General features: G+C 36.6%; 1 protein-coding gene across 1 annotated transcript in view; it reads right to left on the bottom strand.

Annotated features, from left to right (window-relative positions):
- LOC107702462 (dynamin-binding protein-like) overlaps nucleotides 1-16,956 on the bottom strand; it is a 60,297-nt gene extending 43,341 nt beyond the window's left edge. Inside the window, exon 1 of the mRNA XM_016504795.1 lies at nucleotides 16,607-16,956. The gene's annotated coding sequence lies outside the window, so the exon portion shown is untranslated. The remainder of the gene's footprint in view (nucleotides 1-16,606) is intronic.
- Between the last annotated feature and the right edge of the window lie 3,951 nt (nucleotides 16,957-20,907).

Here is a 20,907-nt window from a genome sequence, read left to right as displayed (position 1 = left end):
TTTACATAATATATGTGTGTGTACTGTGTATATTTATTATGTATATATAAATACACACAGATACAGTATATAATTTGAAAATATTTACATGTATATATTTATATTTATATCATTTATATTATATATAAATATATTTAATATACAAATAAAATATTTTTCTTAAATATATACATGCATGTGTGTGTGTATTTATATATACATAATAAATATACACAGTACACACATATATATTATGGAAACAAAAACTTTTATTTTGGATGCGATTAATTGTGATAAATCATTTGACAGCACTAAACCAGCCTAAAATGCAAATCAGTCTAAAACCTTAAAAAAGGCGCTTTATACTAAAATGCTGCCTATTAAGTGACTGACGGACTAGGAAGACAGGCAGCTGCTTTTGATTTTGGACACAGCAAATGTGTGTCAGTTACAGAAAGAATGCACTGACGTAACTCAAGAATATGAGGGAGTATCAAAGCTTTAAGCCTCACGAGAGAGGGTGAACCTTAAATATACCCTTAACATTACTGAGGGTGTTTAAATAACCCTTATAATCAGCTAAAATCTGTTGGGTCAAACACACATGCATACATTGTTTCTCTAAAAGATTCAGAGTATTTGTTGCTTTGACAAGGGGAAATAAGTGAAACCAGAACACTAACTGGGTAAAATGATTTCAGGCATTTTGCATTCTTCCCTATGTCCTGATCTGCTGTTCTGATCAACACCCTCTGAAACAATGGAAAATTAGAGACTTGTTGACTCAGAAATGGATTTCAGTCATCGGCACACTCTCTGCGTGCCACTTCAATAAGCAGACTAAATAAGTTGCTGTCAATGAAGGAAGAACCAACATGAACATGTTTAGACATGAGGAAAAAGCCACAGAAACTGTGACTGTGTGTGTAATAGTGGATGAGTAACAGTACGTCTCTTTCCTTTATTGTTGAGGGGGAAAAAAAGAGATCCCAGAGCAAGATTCCAATGAGTGCTGGATATTTCCAGCTGACGAGTCAGCTCATGCGAGTCATCATATCTGAACATCAGAGAACTGGCATGTCCTTACAGTCTACCTGCAGCTAGACATTTAACAATCCTCCAAGATTATTGTGAGATTTTATGACACAGCTGTTTCAGAAATCTAGTACGCAAAAATAATCATGCCTTGAATTTCCAGTTTAATCAAAACATTTACTAGTAAACTATTTTACTGTATATTTTTAATTATATTAATTAATAGTAAATATATAATAAAATAATGTATTAAAATATATTTAAAAGAGATTTTTTAAATGTATAATTTTATTATAATTGTGTATTTGTATACAAATATTTGTGTATTTGTATTTATGCATTAGTTACAGTATATTACGGAAAAAAAAATAGCTGGAAAGGCTTTTTGAATCCAGAAGCAATGTGTTGTTTCTTGATTTCTCCCAGTTTGTCTAACTCAGTTCCTCTGAGACAGATGGGTGATGTGTGTACAGATGAGTGGAAATGTGGTAATAGAAGCAGTGGTTGCCTTTTATTAAACACATTTGGCAAATGTGACAAGTTATTCCTTGCTCAACACTTTCATAACTAACGGGCAATCCAGAATGCTCCCAAATATCCTAAGAAAAGTGGCAGACGGCCTGTTTTTTTAACTAACTTCTACATTCTATGTGGTGCTGCTAACTAGTGATAATCCAGGCAGGTTGAAGCAGAACTTCATACTTAAGTCACCCCACCCATTTTTAAGAATTAGTGCAGAAACAGGACATGATCAAGTGTATCTGAAGCTCAAATTGCAAATAATGCATACAAAGAAATCGCCATTATGAGAACATGAGAACATCGTTGCATTTAACATTTATAATGTCAGGTTTGGTTAAATATGAAATATTTTAACTCACGTTTTCTTGTGCCCAGGAAAACACGCTTTTTATTTCAGATGTATCTGTGGTTTTGTTAAACAACACATGGACTCCATTTTCCTGTGATCAGAAGTTAAGACTGAAGGACACTCTCCTTCATGTGCCACTGTCACACAGAGCATTCAGTAATACAGAAACAAGCAGACATATGGTCCTGCTGTGAGGTGAGGAGGACACTAAGCCAGATTAGTACTCTAGTAAAGATCACTCGTTGTCCAGGTAGGAGAAGGAAGGAAGGTTTCTGCTGGCACACACCTCAAACACAGGTGTAAAACAACAAAAAAAAAGGCTTGCACTGGATTACGAGAGAACAACAAGTCTGTTCACTAAAATTTTAATAGACCCTTAAGTTCAATACTTTCTCATAAATTAATTTGTTATCCAACAATTCCAAAGAAAATCTGTTCAACAGAATTCAGCTGAATCCAATAATGCTTAAATCATTGCATGTTTATCTTGGCTACAGGCTGAACACTTAAATGCATTCTGTTCTAAAACAATATTTGAGCAGTTAGTCAGATAAAAATCTTCTCTTATGAGACTCGCCCTTTTTCTGCCTCGGCCAGATTAGATCGATCAGGCCTGATTTATCACAAAAAACTCTATACTATTTGGTCATATAAACTAATTAAAACATTAAAAATTTTAATTGTTTTAAATGCTACAAGGGAATTTAGGGAACACAACATTATAATGTACAGTATAAAAATGGATGTTCATATTTCTGAGATTTGTTCAACTTTGTAGGCCTGGGCGATAAAACGGTATCGATATTTATCGACGGTACACCTTCTTCGATAACGATATAAAAAATGTTCGATATAGTGCACGATATAGGCACGTGCTGTGAGTAGTGGTCAATCGATATTGGTTTTTTGACAGCCGATGCTGATGCCGATATCTTGGAAAGCAGGGTAGCCGATATAATTTGTATTTCATTCTTAAATTAATATTTAAGAAATTCTACCGGCCGATGCCGATATTTGAAAAATGCCAAATATCGGCCGATAAATCGGCCATGGCGATATATCGGTTGACCACTAGCTGTGAGTGACGCAGACAGCACACACAAACACGAACACATGCTGAATTGAGTGCTGTGCCTGCCTGTGATGAGAAGATTGTGAATAAAAAAATAATATTAGTCGAATTTATTAAAGGCATAAAGCGCAGCATAATTTGAAATCACGAGTTTAAAGTTTAAAGCATTCAATTCACACGGACCGACCGTTACACAGAGAACACACGATCATGCTGGATAAAAACGCACACTTCACAAGATCTCACAGCTGGATTCAACTAAGTTTGCAAGGTTTGTGAAATTAAATGTTCATTAGTCATTCAAAGTTTTGTTTAAATTATATAAATGCGTATTTGCTTAATGCTGACGGCAAATGAGAAAGTATTATAATGTTTGCCTTTCTATTACTAATAATATAAAAGCAATCGTTATAATACTTTTTGTATACATTAATTCCTTTGTTTAACCGTTCTATCTGATTATTAGACAGACTTCTATCCATATTAGACAGAACTGTTAACAACGACAGTAAACAAGAGGGAGAACGTGAGCACTGTGTGCTCAGGCGCTGCCATTCTCAGCGCTGTTAAAATAAAAGTCCCGCCTCGAACACATCGGCCAAGCAGAAAAACTTACCGGCCGATGCCGATATTTGAAAAATGCCAAATATCGGCCGATAAATCGGCCATGGCGATATATCGGTTGACCACTAGCTGTGAGTGACGCAGACAGCACACACAAACACGAACACATGCTGAATTGAGTGCTGTGCCTGCCTGTGATGAGAAGATTGTGAATAAAAAAATGTATATTAGTCGAATTTAAAATAAACATTTGCATTTGAATGTTAGGACTGCATCAGGGAGCGTCATCAGTGGCACAAGATGCGGTGATGATGTAAGTGACGCTGTTGCATTTTAATGTTTTGTTAGTCTAGCCCACGAGCACGCGCAGTTGCTGCGTTATGCATTCAAAATATTAGAGAAATATAGTAGCTCAATGCGGAGAAGATCTTTTGTATTAAGCAATGCATAAATACATGATACTGTTTTGTTTATAATTGTTTATGCAATTTACGAAATTATATTTGATTTATATGAGTTAATTTAGACGTAATGCACATTTTTTTATAGACAGTTATTTCCATGTGTTGACAATATGTGCTGCATTATTTTGCTCATTGCGCCCTCCTGTGGCCTTGTGAGACAAGACAAAAGTTTCCTTAAAATCTATTTAATCTGCATATAAAACATTACAAATTAGATATTTGTTTAATTTTTATTGTGTGTTTGACTGTTAAAACAAAAAAATATTTGTTATTTGTCTCAATAAATTGGGTTAATTTAAAAATACAGTGGTTAAATTTAAACATTTTTTTCTATTGCTCTTTGTTTTAAAAAAGGTTATAAAAAATTTCAATAATTATCGATACCGAACGATATGAAACATTATATCGTTGATAAATTTTTTAGCTATATCGCCCAGCCCTTCAAGATTATATTTAACAGTGTTATTAAATTATTTTATGGTTGCAAAGTTAATCTAATTGTAAAAATGGGAAATGAACATGCACAATTAAATATACAATGCTGACTGATACGATAAAAAAACAAACAAAACTCTACTTTCCTACAGCAATCCATTCAGTCCATCTCACCAATAAAAGCTCATTCTAATTCTAAAACCATGAATAATAAGAAACCATGCCCTGCTGAATCAATGCTGAAATTGTTTTAATGACACAATCAAATGCCAATGCTAGGACAAGTTCATTTGAATTTTAAGGTCATCGAAAACATGAAAAAGAAATGATGAGCAAATCTCAGGCTAATAAATAAAGATGAATGAACAAAGCAAACTAGTGAAAGAAAGAGAGGGTCTCTTTATTTGTGTGTGAATGAGACACTTGGCACTGGAGTGACAGTGGTGGTATAACGACAGACAGCTTTGTAAACACGCACTCTGCAGTCTTTCAAAGGGGTCACACACTCTCTCACACACACACACAAACAGCTGGCATTAAGACAAAGAAGCAACTGTGCATCAGACGAAAGATTCAGTATTGAGGATTAATGTGACAACATCGCTGTTGTTTATCTATGTTTGAGCAGGTCACGTGCCGCCCTCACACTAGATCACAACTACTAATACAATGTATTTCTCTTTGCTGCTCATCTCTGAATAAACTGACTTCGGTATAAACTGTTGGCAGAAAACCTCTTTTTCCATGATAAGGTTTTTCTTCCAACTAGCTGTGACCCCAACAAGACACCAGAGTTAAATCTCACTGTTCCAAAATCCTGCTCCACAAAACTGTATATTAATAATGACATGATGTGTCAATTTTAACTTTCATGCTAAGATTTTTTAGGGTCTTTCAGACTTATTATGACTTATTATGCACAATGGTTATTCCAATGAATAATGTTGGCTATAGTGTTGGGCGATATGCTCAATTTTCATATTGTCATAATGTCAGCCTGTGAGATTGCCGATACACGATATTATCGTTCTAATTTATTTAATTATTTATTTACTTAGTTTCATTGTCGGAAAGCGAACCAACTGCAGTGTAAGGCTAAAAACAGCCTAATGTTTTTAATGTGACTGAATTTGTATTTAACATTATACCAATTCAATAGAAACATAGTAAGTTACTAATCATAACAAGGCTTACATTTCCTCAGTTATTCAAAAGGCAGCTACAGAAAACGAGCAAAGAACATTTTCATTACCAAAGAACATCATCACTTACTCAGTCTAGAGCGAGTTTATGCACTTTAAAAAACACTCCTGTTTTAATAAGTGAAGCTGTCTACATTGTATGATGAATAAATCTCTTATACTTGCATTGCACGTACATCTGCACTTTGTTGTTTATGATGAGAGAATTTGCGAGTAAGAAATAGTCAGTGCGTGCTGAACAAAAACACTAACTAATAACTCATCTGAACGCCTCTGATTGGCCATTGCATTCATAAGCTCAACAATATCGTGTGTGATTGGTTATAATGCGCAACACTGTAAAAACACAGAAAACTAAATATAATGGAACAAATAAGCCCTAATATTAATTAGACAGTATTACTAGCCTAATAATAATAATAATAATAATTGTCTTGATATCATCTATTGGCACAACCCTAGTTGGCTCCATGACAAATTGCTTGCAATGTCTCCTATATGCATTTCACTTTGAATAAAGGCAGTTATTATGCTTTTTCACTTTTTCAACTTTAGTTCAACTTTTGCTCTCAAGATGGCGCCGATGATGATGGCGGCCTCCGTGGCGTGCTCGCCATCTGGTTGACGCTACAGAGCACTGAGCACCAGAACGGCCAGACACAGGAACAGTTTCTTCCCTCAGGCAATCCATCTCATGAACACTTGACAATAACTGTGGAACACACAACACTATTTATACACCCATACACTTATTTATCTAACACACATACTTAGTCTACACTTCAAATTTGCACATAATATACCTGTACATACAAAACTGTCTATTGTAATATACCTGCACATACAATTGTCAATTGATATATTGTTATTCCTTATTTACTTGTTCAATTTATTTATTTATTATTCTTTTATTATCTGTGTTTTTGTTCTGTCGCTGTCATTCTGTTGCACTGCGGAAGCTTCTGTCATGAAAACAAATTCCTCGTATGTGAAAACATACCTGGCAATAAAGCTCATTCTGATTCTGATTCTGTTATTCTGTAATGTTGCTGTTTGAGCATAAAAAAGATGTGCAAAGTCACAAAGCTCAAAGTACACTTCAAAAGGAAGTTTTATTTTATTTAACAGAAATCACTTTTCAAAAACTACAACGAACGACTCGTTTGGACTACAACGCATATTTTCCGGGATTTGTGATATCACAAATATCGACGAATGGGATGAGACTTGGTTGAGCTGCACTAGAGAAGGCGGAGACACACTAGCTCTCCCAAGGCAGACGAACTTAAGAGTGGTTACAATCATCCGGGTTTAAATCACGCTCAAATTGATTTGATTTTGACGCAATATTTACACTGAAGTTTGCAGGCGGATATGGTAAGGGGCATGACATTTCCCAACCAGGCGCCGAGTGCTGCCAATCACAACACACACTGGCCCAGCTAACCAATCACAGCACATTTCGTATTTCAGAAGGCGGGCCTTCATTTGATACAGGAACTATTCGAGCCGTTCATGCCAGACTGGGGAGAGAGGTGTTGTAATAATGTAAAATATGTGAAAAATAATGTGTTTTTCGAACAACCAAGTATGAGAGCCTGTTCTAGTACACCCCCAAAACAAAATCAAGACTTTGTAAAATAGCATAATAGGACCACTATAAATAAATCAACGCAAATGTAAAGGTAGAAAAAATATAGGGCAGGACTTTTTGAAGACCATCTGAAGTGATAGAGAGGACAGATGTTGAAAAATAGGCGGCCTTGATGACTTCAGTTGAAATATAGAGGCATTTGTGATTTAAGATTCCGAAGACATTTATATCCTTCAGAATAGGGAATCCCAAACTTTTTTGTAAGCCGAACAACTTTGACAAAATATTTACCCATGAAATTTACGTAATATTTTAATAATAATAAAAATAAAATCTCTGATTACAATTAATGGTCACACATGTAGGTTAATAGATAAAATATTTAATCTTTAAGAATATTTAATGTTTCATTTTCATTGATTTATTTTAGAATTATTTATTTTAATTCTGCATTTTTATGATTCAACTAATTATTTAATTTTCAAAAGCTCACAAATCTCATGCAGTTCCCTCATGAACCCACAAGGGTTTGCAAACTCCAGTTTGGAAAACCCTACCTCAGAATAACATGGAATGATCAATCGTCACATGAAAACAGCGTCATAGCGTCAATTTTCATTTCATGTTGACTTTAAACTTCCAATATATTCTGACTGACTGATTTAGTTGTCACAGCATTTTTCATTTTCTTTGTGGACAAATTACGTGCTGGAAACCTGTTGCGTGACGTCAAGTCAGGGCGCAGTTTAAAACTCCAGCTAAAGCCCACCCACGCATCTGTCTCTGTCCTGGCGTACAGGAATAAACATTTTAAGTGTACATATCATCATCCCTTTCCAAACTCAGATAAAGCATGTACGTCTCTGTCCTTTCTCTTTCTGTATGATTCACTGTCATGAGTAGCTGTGATCCAACCCTGGATGGAGTCTAAGTAAAAACATCCTTTCCTGGATACACGTCAACCGTCTTCCTCATCCCTCTCCTGATCCAAGACACTCCCTTAAAAACTCTAACCATCCCTTTCCTCTTTTTCCGATTCTCCTGCAGTGCTCCCTCTCTGGAACCCGATCTACTGACTGCCTGCTTTTATTTATTGAACAGGTCCGATTTCATGCCAACAATAGGGGGGAGATATGTGGGGAGGTGGGTCGCGCCCTGCCTCTCTCTGCTATTGCAACACACATTCAGGACTGGAAGCTTCCATATTGTGGCACAGGTCTGCTGCTTTTTATATTACTGTTGGGTGTTTACAGCACTGGCATTTTGTGTGCCCACAGTCAGGCACGTGTGTGTTGCATGCATTTAAATGCATTCGTTTCAAAACAGCCCTAAATGAAGATCATTCTAGATTAGCTCAAACTGTCTCAGCATGGGAGAAAATGCAGTAGATTTTGAAAGGATCAGGGTTGTGGCAAGTAATCATGCAATAACAACAAGAAGCAATAAGGTCAATACAACTCCAATGAAAGAGGATATCTATTACAGGATGTGGGCTGTATCCGAAACTGCCTGTCAGTCAATTACTTAACAGAAAGGGCTTTTGAGACACTAAAACATCAATTCATCAATTTGTTAAGCTTGACACAAACTCATACTCACATAATTACGAGACACAATGTAAGAAAAAAGACTGTTTCAAGGCAAAGACATTTTCAAATCCTCAGTTCTACAATGATTCTATTCTCTAAATGAAAGTAATAGCCCAAAAACTACATAATTTAAGACTGCTCTTTTCCATACAATTACAATGAACAGGAATGAAGCTTTCAAGCATCAAAAAGGACACAAAAGCTCCATGAAAATATCATAAAATTGGTCCATAAGACACCTGTACTGTACATTCTTCTGACGTCATACAAAAGCTTTGTGAATGAAACAGACTTAAATGTAAGTTTTAATTCAGGAAACTTTGACATAATCGAAGTAGCACTATCCTATTAATTAAAGTGCCCCTATTATGCCTTTTCAACTATTACCTTTCATGCAGTGTGTCATGTAGCTGTATGTGAACATAAACTATCTCCAAAGTTGTGAAGCCGACAGTGCACGATAAATACAGTTATTGTCTATCAAAAAAAAGAGTCGGCTCGCAATCGCCTAAACGAGTCGTCAGGAATTCGAATCTTATTCTGTTACGGCTCTACGTCATGAAGTAACACATTTGCATAATGTCTACCCACGTTCTACGTTGCTAACTTGCCCGCCCATAAACAGTAACATTTCTGTGTGGTTAACATCATGTCGAGAAGACGCTGTATCCTACACTAGACTCCAGCTCGAATTGGTAAGGTACAATCGATACCATCTTTTCTATGTATTGACAAGTCTCCAGGGCTGTCATACCATCATGGCAATGGGCGTTTCGTTTCCGACACGCGCTGTACGCGTTAGACCAATCCAGAGCCAATCTCTCTACGACTCTGGACCAATCACAAAGGACTGTGCCATCTGACCAATCACAGCAGTGAGGGCTCAAGGAAAGGAGGGGTTTAGAGAGACTGATTCTTTGAACTGCTTCGCACGAGTCGTTTACGAATCATTTAGAAATGAGGTCAAATTAAATCTATTTTTTGAGAAAACTAACGTGTTTTTTGACCTTGCATGCATGTAAACCTGTTTTAGAAGACTCATAAAACAATACTAGCAACCTTAAAAATGGCATAATAGGGGCACTTTAACAACACATTTTTTGTCAGATCTTTTCAATGAAATGGGTGATATGGTTTACAAAACCAGTCTGAATGATTTGTTTTGAATCTGATTTGGTTCTCCTCGAGTTGAACACACCAACTAAGCGATTTTTTCATAGTGATAAATAGCCCACTAAGGAGAAGATTATCACAACTTAAATTTCAGTCTGTTTATTAAGCCTCGTGCACACCGGGACGATTATCGGGCGCGCTTATCGCCAGCATTTTTCGACGCGTCTTGTGTGTTCATACCATAGACTGTATAAAAACATGGACGTAGTGTCCGTGACGTAACCCGTAGACCTCCGACGAGCGTTTTGAAGCCTAAAGTAGGCAGAGCCAGCCGTCGCCATCTTGGCAGCGCGTCACTCCCGGATAATCGAAAATGGGCAAAGAGGCGGGAGCTGGCTGCTGAAACCACGCCCACCTAGCTCGACGGTGGTGACAGCAGCGGCAATCCACCTGTCACTCAAGTGGCCACGCCCTTAATTATGCAGAACTTTCAGGCTTAATATAATTTAAACGGATGAGTTATAAAAATATTCACCCCCCTCACAGTTGTCATGAAGGGCAATATTAGCTATATAGACCAAAACCACTTTTTGAACCAGGCTGTAAACATGTTTTTTTTCTGCTGTAAAGTTGGGCATTTTAACATGGGGAGTCTATGGGATTGACTCCCTTTTGCAGCCAGCCTCTAGCGGCCAGTTGATGAATTACAGTTTAAGTCACTTCCTTGTTGGCTTCACGAGAGAGAGGGGGAGGTTGCCGCTCGGTTCATACCCAAGCGATTTTCACTGGCGATGAGCCGAGTGAACATGCAATTTCACTCCCTGACATTAGATGGCGCTTAATGAAAAATATCCTATTTGATCTGCAATTCCTCTCCATAACAACTCCCTCTTATCGAGATTTTTGTAGTCGCTGTCACGTTTGTCATAAAGCTCTTTGTGTTCAGACACCAATGAGACCACCAGCTCTACATTCATCTTGCCTCGATGCTTCTTCTTCGTCTACTTACTTCCTCTTCGTTGTTAGGTATCAAATCGGCAAGACCGTTTTGTGCTTGAGCGCCACCAAGTCGTGTTTTACTGTAACTTCAGCAGCTCCAGGCACGTGAACAAAAGCGCTAATCTCATTGGTCGGCCAGTTTTTAACGAGGTGTGTTGAACCAAAAAAACAAGCCCGATGCATTTTTTTTTTTAAATGACGTTTGGCGTGCCGGTGTGCACAATCACATTGGCGCCCTTTGTTTAGTCACGAGGCGTTAAACGTCGGCGATAATCGCGCGCAATATTCGTCCCGGTGTGCACAAGCCTTTAGACAAACATGGACAATTTTTTTTATACATTTATAGTCCATTTTCGAAATCTGAATGCTTCAGTCCCCTATTCAATGTAACTGCATGGTAAAGACTAAGAGCAACTAGCACGGTCTTCAGAATTTCTCCTTGAGAATTTCTCCTTCAGAATGTAAGTCAAATTACATGAGGGTGAAGAAATAATGACAGAAGATTCATTTTTGTAACTACTGCCCCTTTAAAGCAGTATTCAAATGTCATTTACACGTTTTCTAACTTCTGTGTTTCTCAAGGCTTCTGCTTTGCTTCTAAGTAATTTAAGACAGCAGAGCTAAAGCTATCTCTTTCTCTAAACACTCTCGCACGGCACTTAGTCCCCTTCTCAGAGCACCCAAACTTCCTCATTCCATTGCTTTCTCTGTGTGCAATGTTTCTAGGCTGACTTCTCAAAAACGAGCATGGGAGGTGTATCTTTGGCAGGTCCGAATGGAGTTTTATGGGGAAATCCAAGGTTCACAAGAGACCATGCATGGGGAACTTTCCCTGTACAAACACGGTCTTGAGAAGCACAACCCAGATGGACACGGTTACTGTGGAGACCAAGAGGTTTGCAAGCCTGTGTGAGAGAGGACTTTCTGAAATGTCACATTCTCCCAGACACACCTCCCCCCACAAACACAACCTTGAGAGGCTGTTCTTTATTTACAGGCTATGCAGAAGACAATCTACTACAGACTACAGAGCATCTAATGAGGCTACTGGACTACGGCCCACCGCTCAGGCTTAAAGAAGCTCAAATGATTTGCAAAAAGGAATGTTTTTCCACAGAACATTCAAGAAAAACAAGACAAAACTATCAAACAATTATCTATGAGAATGTGAAACACCTAAAATACCACAAGGAAGCACCCTTTTGGACAGTGATGGTTCCTGTTACCATTTATGAAGCTCAGAGCAACTTGCATTAGTGAAATAAGGATCTGAAACAAGTTTTACTTTACAAGTATTACAAGTATTGAAACAAGTATTACTTTTAGACTTGTGCCGGTATTCCGTAATGCGATATATCACGGTAATGAATATGCACGATATTGTTATCGTGGGCTCTTCTAAATACCGTGAATAATTATATATTACAAGTTATTCAGAATTTTGAATGCATTTTAAGAATACTTTTCCCATCAACTGGTCAAAATGCACAACACCGCTGTATGCTGCCTGAAAGACTCCTGCGCACTGATGTAAATAAGCACGGACGAGAAGCACATGGCGGAACATGTGAGAGACGCTCTGGATGAAAGCGCACTTTCACTCTCTGACAGCAGATGGCGCTAAACTGCAGAAATAATAATAATAATAATAATAATAATTCATTTAAATGAAACCCTGTAAACAAAGCAGCTGCACTACTTTCTGTTTCTGAATCGTGTTTAAATAATTTAAACAGCCATTCAGATTTGTGTATTTGCTATGATGTTCATCACAGCACCAAATACTTAAATATTTAGACTTCATAGGCTATTTATTTTCAAACTTTTTTTACATTTTAATCTGGACTACAACATGCCCTAGATATTGTTTGAAAGCGTTTTGATTCTTAATACCGTACACCGTGATAAAAGCATTAGCAATTAATCGCAACATGAAAATTTGATACCGGCATATCCCTAATTACTTTACATAGGGCCATCATTTGACAGAAAAAAAAATACTCAGAAGTATAAAAGATGTTTAGTTGGCCACAGGCAGGGGCGCGGGAAGGCGTTGCATTTGCAACCATGTGAAAACAGGGGGTGCTGCAGCCCCCTCAGCACCCCTACTTCCTGCGTCCCTGGCCATAGGTGTGTGAATCTTTGGGTAAACAGCTAATCTGGGGTGCGTTTCCCAAAAGCAAGTATGGTCGCAAATTCCGTCATTACCGGTAGAGTTCAATGGAACTAACGACCATAGTTAGCTAACAATGATTTTGGGAAATGCACCCCAGTTCGATTCACAGGTTTTCGATTCAATAATACTTTATGCAAACAGAGAACAATTCTATTTCCTGATTAAATGAGATTCATTTTGATTCACAATTCATAGGTTTCTGATCCGATTCAAAATCAATCTAATTCAACCAACAATGGAATTTATTTTGATTCAATTCTACTCATGATTCATAGGTTTTTGATTGGATTCAAGAACGATTTTGCAAATTGAGAATTATTTGATTCTATTTGCAATGAAATTCAATTAAATTTGACAGGTTTTTGATTTGATTCAATATAAATTTGATTCAACAATGGAATTTATTTTGATTGCATTTTATTCATGAGTCATACTGTAGGTTTTCGATTGGACTCAAGAACGATTTTGCAAATTCAGAATTATTTGATTTTATTTGCAATGTAATTCAATTCGATTTTGATTAATGATAAAAGTATTCCATATGCCATAATAGCCTATTTTTGAGAACTGTGAGGGCACAAACATGCTGCACTGTTTCTATTCATTTGCGCATATACTGTAACTACTTTAATATTTATTTTGTTATATTTTTAAATAACGAATGACAATTATCTAATCATGATAGCATTTTAAACCCATTAATACTCAAAACAATTGATTTACAATTCCAAAAACTGTTTCCAGCATGATGCATATGAATCAACAGAATTTGTAACTTATCATGAAATTGAGCAAACTGAAACAACTCTATAGAGACCACAATACAGAACTTTACAATTTACCACATATAATACTATTTTGACTTACTTTGTCATTTAGACAACACAAAGTCATATGTTATCACTGACTCGTTGAGAGAGGTGTCATTTAGATCCATGTGCAATACGAGCAACACAAGGTCCCAAGAACACAGCTGGTGTTTGGCAGCCATCAGTTGTTGCGCTATAGTAATAGTAGTATCCACTGAATCTGAATGGTGCACATGACATAAAACAAACTGATATCAATTACAGTGCACGGGCTGAGAGATGCAATGTAAGCTTACTGTTGAGTCAAGGAGTTTCAGGGGACAATAATGCTCTCTCATACAGACAATGCCAAATCTCTATTCCCTGATGATTTAAGATGTCATTTTTCCAACGTCAGTTGTGGCTGGAAAAGAATGCCAGGAATGTTCCCAACTTTCTTTTCTCTGGGCTACAGTGGAGTGGAGTGAAGTCTCTACATGTTATGAACATAGCCTGCACTCTACAGCGAATCTAATCAAAATGACATCTGGTAATGGAGGCAGGTCAACAGCGGCCTCTGTAAAATCACAAATACAATTTTGAGAGGCAGGTGATGTTTTGCAGGACAGCTGTAGTAGTGCATCAATGTATTAGCTGCTGTCATGTTTCATATACAAGCTACTTCTTATAATATCAACATAACAAGGCTTGAATGACAAGCATAGACAGAGAATACTACTGCTGTCTATATTAATAATTCAAACCCTCCACGTGCAACAAGGAACGTATTCTAATCTACACATAGTTTTCTACAACAACACCTACACACTGATGGAGCATTTATACTGTATTCAAATATATTCCAAGGAGCACTAACAGTAACTGCTACAAAACAGCTTATTCATACACTGAGCTCTCTTTCTCTATTTATAATTTTATTTTTCTTTATAAATTTTAATTTTATGTATATAAAATTACATATATAATATTCATTTCTAATCATATATATAAACTTTTTATAGTTATACACAATTTTGGTATATAATAATATTTTTTAATATTTTGCATGTCATTCTAGGTCCAATTAATAGCTTGCAATGCCAGAAAAATGGGTACATCATTTAATTTCTGTGTGATATAAAAAAAATGGTTATTTTGTCAGCAATATAAGACTTTGTTTATGTTTTATTTTATGTTTATATATTGTAATGATAATAATTCAATAAACTTAGCTTAATATCAGTTTGAAACCATCCTGTAGTCTTAATTTATTCATTGACAAATGTTTGTCAACACTTATTTTTCAATACAATAGTAAATAATTGAAACATTATTTTTGTATCTGATGATGCTGGCCCATAGTGAGTCAATGGTGAGAAATTTGAAAAAAAAAAATATTGAGGCAGAATATTTAGAATAATTCAAACATCTGTTCTGTATCCGTTTTGTATCCTGCTTGTCTTGTTGTTAGTGCATATTTGTAACATCATTGTCTACTGAAAACTCTAAAGAAAAAGGCCTAAACCAGTTTCACAGGTACTAACTGTATCAGAGGTCTGAATGACAAACAACACAACAATGTTTGAGTACATTGGATTTCAAAACAGACAAATAAGAGCGTTCCGTTAATCTTTTGGTAAATACAGCACCGTTACGCTGGCCAACACCTATACAAGTGTATTCTGCGCTGATGAATAGCACACATAGTTTGATTTAGGTGAATGAATGGTGTCCCAAAGTCTGACACACTACTGCTGTCACAGCAAGAGAGACAACTGACTGGACATCATCAAACCTACATGCGGTTTCAATTGGCTTGTGGTCCTTCAAAACATATACTGTTACTGTTCAGTTTGATTGATATGGATATTTGTGGTTTACCATAGTTGCCACAGAGTCACCACATTTGAATAAATGATTCATGCTTTCCTGCAAATGTAAGTACACCTAACCCTGCTTAAAAACACATCCTTGTCTAAGCTGGTTTGCTGGCGTCCAAGCTTGATCCGGTTTGTCTGTTTGCTGATTTTAGCTATTTCAACTGGTCAGGAAACTGGGTTGTCAACCAGTTAAGACTCATAAAACCAGTGTACCTTCAGCCTGGCCAGGCTGTGAGACCACCACCTTAAACCAGCTTAGACCAGCTAAATATCTTAAGCTGGTTTAAGTTTTTCCTTTTTTTGTATATATAGCTCACTGAAGAATGTCACTGAATGGACTTCCTGAACTAATACGCAAAGGAAAACTTGAAATCGCATCATATGACCCCTTTAACTGAACTACTCAAAGTTTTGTGTATCACTCTCAGCTTTTTGATCATTAATGACTTTTAACGAATCGGTTGAGCGAAGATTCAATCAGTGACTCACTCACAAAAGAGACTCATTGACTGTAACAGTGTGACCTGTTGAAAGAGCAACAGAACGAATCAATTCAGACGATTCGAATCACTAAAAAGACTCGAAATCAACAGCACTAGCGGATAATCGTGTTTTATAATGGAAAAAAGTAAATAGATGTGCATGTTGGTCGATGCTGGACAAATATATGATACGCAATTCCCTCAGCACCGCTATTTAAGCGAAATACAGCAGTATAGCAGAAGACACAATGTTAACTGAACCACTCGCGATTTATCTTCAGTTCAGGATGTAACCGAGGCTATCATTAAAACCACTACAATACTACGAGCTTCATACAGGATTAAATACAAGATTTCATTTACCTGTGTGATCACAAATGCCCTCAATGCGATTAGACTGCGTTGCTGAAAGGCTCAACTAAAAACCGACAGCAAGGGAACTTTCCAGTGGATGCTCGTGCTCGTTTCCCTTCTGCCATTAACGTTCAATGTTTCTTAGAAATCAAACATCAAATGAGGGCAACAGGCGTTTCTCCCGCCTGTCATTACTTGGCTCACGCGTTGCAGTTAATCCGATCTCGATGGTTATCTACGCCACGGCGGGATCAGCTGTCATCCCAATGGAAGTCCCAGCAGGCTGATCCTCGACTCGCTCCATGCTGACATCAACATCAACACACCACCCTCTGCTGAGCGCAGGGCTCCCTTCAACATGCCTGAAGGAAATTCCTAATAACACAAGGTATTACGTGTCTGTTTACTCCTCAGTGTTTGAAATGAGGGAAATAGTCCAGTGAAATTACAGTCTGTACCGCTAATCTGAAACATATGGATATCGTGATATTTTACTGTTCTGTAGTGACACTACGTCATATAAAGGCAACCTGAAGTCAAACGGTTTGTTACATTATGTTACCATATATGTGATTTTTATAGATTTAAAAATCAAGGGTAGTGTTAGTTCTGGCAGGTCACGTTAGTCAAACTCGCATCAGCTGACCTTCAGCTGATCCCCATCCACCTATGGGATAGGACACCTATCTAAGTATTCATATATAAGGTCCCGCAGTAGTATCAGCAGTTTTCGCATTGCTCAATAGCTAATTACCCTTCTCCATCCCCAACTCCTCCTCTGTCAGTCAGGATTCAGCCTTCTGATTCTCCTTTGAATCAGACTAATTCTAAAATGTGTACATAACATTATTGAACTTTAACGATATCTGCAATACATTTATGTTGGCTCTGTTCTGTTTACCCTGGGGGGTTATCGCTGCTCTCCCTGCTCTCATCCATGCTAGGCTGCATGGATGCACTGGGAGTTCTTGCCCAGAATGGAACCATACCGCCAATCCAAACTGTATGCTAATTGTCAATCATCTTTGACGATAGTGGTCCTGACAGAAAATGATGTAGGTTGCAAAAACTTTTAAACAAAAGAACAAAAGATTATAAGTGTTTGTTCATCTCTGGGCACTCATGGCATGTAGACTTTTAGAAAAAGAAAAAACTAAAATACTTAAAACACACTTTTCACACTAACAAAACTAACTATTTGTCTACTAATAGTGAACATACATGCACCACATTAGAATTTTTGTAATTTTTAAGGAAGTTATTTGGTAACAAAAACAATAAACAAATAAACTTGAAACTTGAAAAACTTTAATAGGGCAAAATTGCTTGTTGCATTGTAAATGACTGTTGTTTGGGGAAAATTATTTTCACAAATATAGAAATGGTTTGTGTATATTGTATTCTATGTATATTAAATTATTATTTAATTGTACAAATTCATATTTTTGTGATTGACTTTTATATTTTAATATTAAATGTCGGGGGACATGGGTATGCGACAAAAAGCATGTAAGTAGAGATAAAACGTTTCATATGACCATGATATAACAAAAAGAAAAAATGTTTTACCAGTTTTAACAGAATCAGTCCTTGGAACGTAAAAGTACCCAAAGTTGAAGAAACACCATTATATTGTCTAATGTACAGATACAGAGGCTAATACTGTCTGGATATGGTTTCAAGGCTCTCTGAGATATTCTGCGTTTGATGATAGTTAGTGGAAAGTACAGCTTTATTGCTTTGTGTAGACTCATCATTGTCAATATTATTGCAACAAGGGAACATAATGTTTTAAGACACTGCCAGAAGTAAGGTTATTTTTGCTGTGTCTGCATTAACCACAACTTCCTTATATATAGAAACAATGAAAGGAAGCTGCCTGTGAGGCCCTTGTTTGTAAGGTAGTGCAGAATGGTTACATCAGATTTTAACCTCTAAATAACACACATCATTCTGTGCACAATCCAGTCATCACCAGTACCTGTCACTTGACTCGGATTCCCTGATAAATTTGGTTACAAAACTCAAGCCAAGTGGGCATCCACTAGACTTGAGTGAGGGCAGATAATAACAGTTGCTGTGTGGGTTTCATTGTCATATTCAGCTCTGTGTTGTAAGCTGCTCTGACACAACATGCCCACGGCATCTATGATAAAATGCCAGATCTGTCATATCCTGGAAGCATGAAAAGCTTCTGTTGTCCTCTCCTACTGTGACATTTTCATTGAGAAAGACCATGTGAGCTTGAGCTTTTTGTTGCCGTTCATTCTTCTTTTTGTTGCCGTTCATTCTTGTTGATGTATTCATGAACTTTGTGTAACTGAAGCATTCTCATTTACAATGAAATCCTGTCACTTCATTTTGCAACTGTTCGGACAGTTTGTTTATGGGCTGTAAATGACAGATTGTTGATCTGATTTGACGCAAACCACTTATAGGTGGTATGAATCATCATTTTTCTTGGCACACTTTTTACACAAAATTTCCTTCATTTTCAATCTCATTGACGGCGCAGCTCTCCAAACATCATTATTCTTGGTTATGAGAGATTAAGTGTTGCTCATATTTTCCAGCTGCAGCGATTTCTAATCCTTGTGTGCAACAATACATTTTCCTTTTTCCTGTTATTCAGAGGGCACTGTTATTCTGTTTGAGTTGATAACCGGGAAGAACACAGGAAAATATTAGCACTGTTTACTTTAAAAACAATAAATAATATTTGCATCTAAAGCAAATGTATTTTTGATGAATCATTTTATTGAAGCATTCACTGCAGAATTAAAAACGCGGAATGCTCGTTATTATATATTCAGTCTGTCTGTCTTGATGTTCTTGAACTGATTGTTCTTGCACTATTCAAGAAGATCATACTGAATACTAAAAAGTACATTTTCTGGTATTAAAATGCTAAATTATAGTTTTTTTTAAGCTGCAGGTTTTAAAAGAAATTGTTTGACGAGCATATTTTCTTTATTTTGATGTTTTTTCTGTTGAAACTGGAACCTAGATTAGATCATTTAGCTCCACATCTTTTGTTACTATGTTTTCTGGTATATTCAACACTTTTCAGCAGAGTAATGGCAGTGGCCTGACCGAACCGCTACAGCACTGACCCCTAGTGTTCCTGTAGCTTCAGTAAACATAAGTATGCTTACAGTTGAGGATTTAATAAGAATGAGATTCTTTCTTAAATATGCATTGAATACAGTATATTAATTGGAAAACACAAATGATAGCTGATTTAAAACACTTTATGCAAGCTTCTCAACAAGAGCTTGCATAATCGAGAGGAATGTAGACTTGCAGCTTGATGTTTTTTGAATAATCACGTCAAGATTTCAGCGTATTGAGAAAATTATTTCCAGATAGCAAAATATTGCTCTACACTCTTAAAAATAAAGGTGCTTCAAAAGGTTCTTCACAGCGATGCCATAGAAGAACCATTTTTGGTTCCACAAAGAACCATTCAGTCAAAGGTTCTTTAAAGAACCATCTCTTTCTTACCTTTTTGTAATCTGAAGAAACTTTTTTCACCACAAAGAACCTTTTGTGAAACAGAAAGGTTCTTCAGATATTAAAGGTTCTTTATGGAACCATTTAGACAAAAAGGTTCTTCTATGGCATCGTGAAGCACCTTTATTTTTAAGAGTGTAGGGGGGAAAAATAAGGAATTCCAACATATCTAGGCAACTAGAAGCAAAAATGAAGACCTTCACTCTTTTATGGGGTCTTTGAATTATGGTGTCTGTTTGTGTACCATGTAAGTATGTCTGCATCTATCTATCTATCTATCTATCCATCCATCCATCCATCCAAAAGTATATGCGTACATATTATTCATATAGTTGCTCAGTCTATGAATGAGTCTGCCAATCAGCACTTTGCATATTTGTAGAAAAAGCACTAGTGTCTTTTATGTGATTTTTACACAGGGATGTACTCAAGTTAGCAGTTGACTATCTATACAACCTTACATATTGCTGTTCTAATTTAAGCAAAGAACTTCACCTGAACTGTTTAATAGTTTTCACTTCAAATTAGTTTAGGAAGTACATAGATCATTTCAATAAATCTGTACTTTGCATGCAAATGGTGAACTAAAATATGCCTCGTTTAATGAAACATCACATATTCACATTTAAAGATCATATGAAGAACATATAAATGCATGTGATTTTTTTAATCACAGTAAGTGCGTATTCAGTAGCTTACTGAAAATTTAAATACATTTTTATAAATATTCACACATGCTCATTACATTAAACATGTTCATATTCCTAAAAACAAATTGTCCAAAGAGTAGATAAAAA

The sequence above is a fragment of the Sinocyclocheilus anshuiensis genome, unplaced genomic scaffold (genome assembly GCF_001515605.1).
Source record: "Sinocyclocheilus anshuiensis isolate Anshui unplaced genomic scaffold, SAMN03320099.WGS_v1.1 scaffold190, whole genome shotgun sequence".
NCBI classification, from domain to species: domain Eukaryota; kingdom Metazoa; phylum Chordata; class Actinopteri; order Cypriniformes; family Cyprinidae; genus Sinocyclocheilus; species Sinocyclocheilus anshuiensis.
Note: the sequence above shows the minus strand (reverse complement) of the source record. Positions and strands in the feature narration are given on the sequence as shown.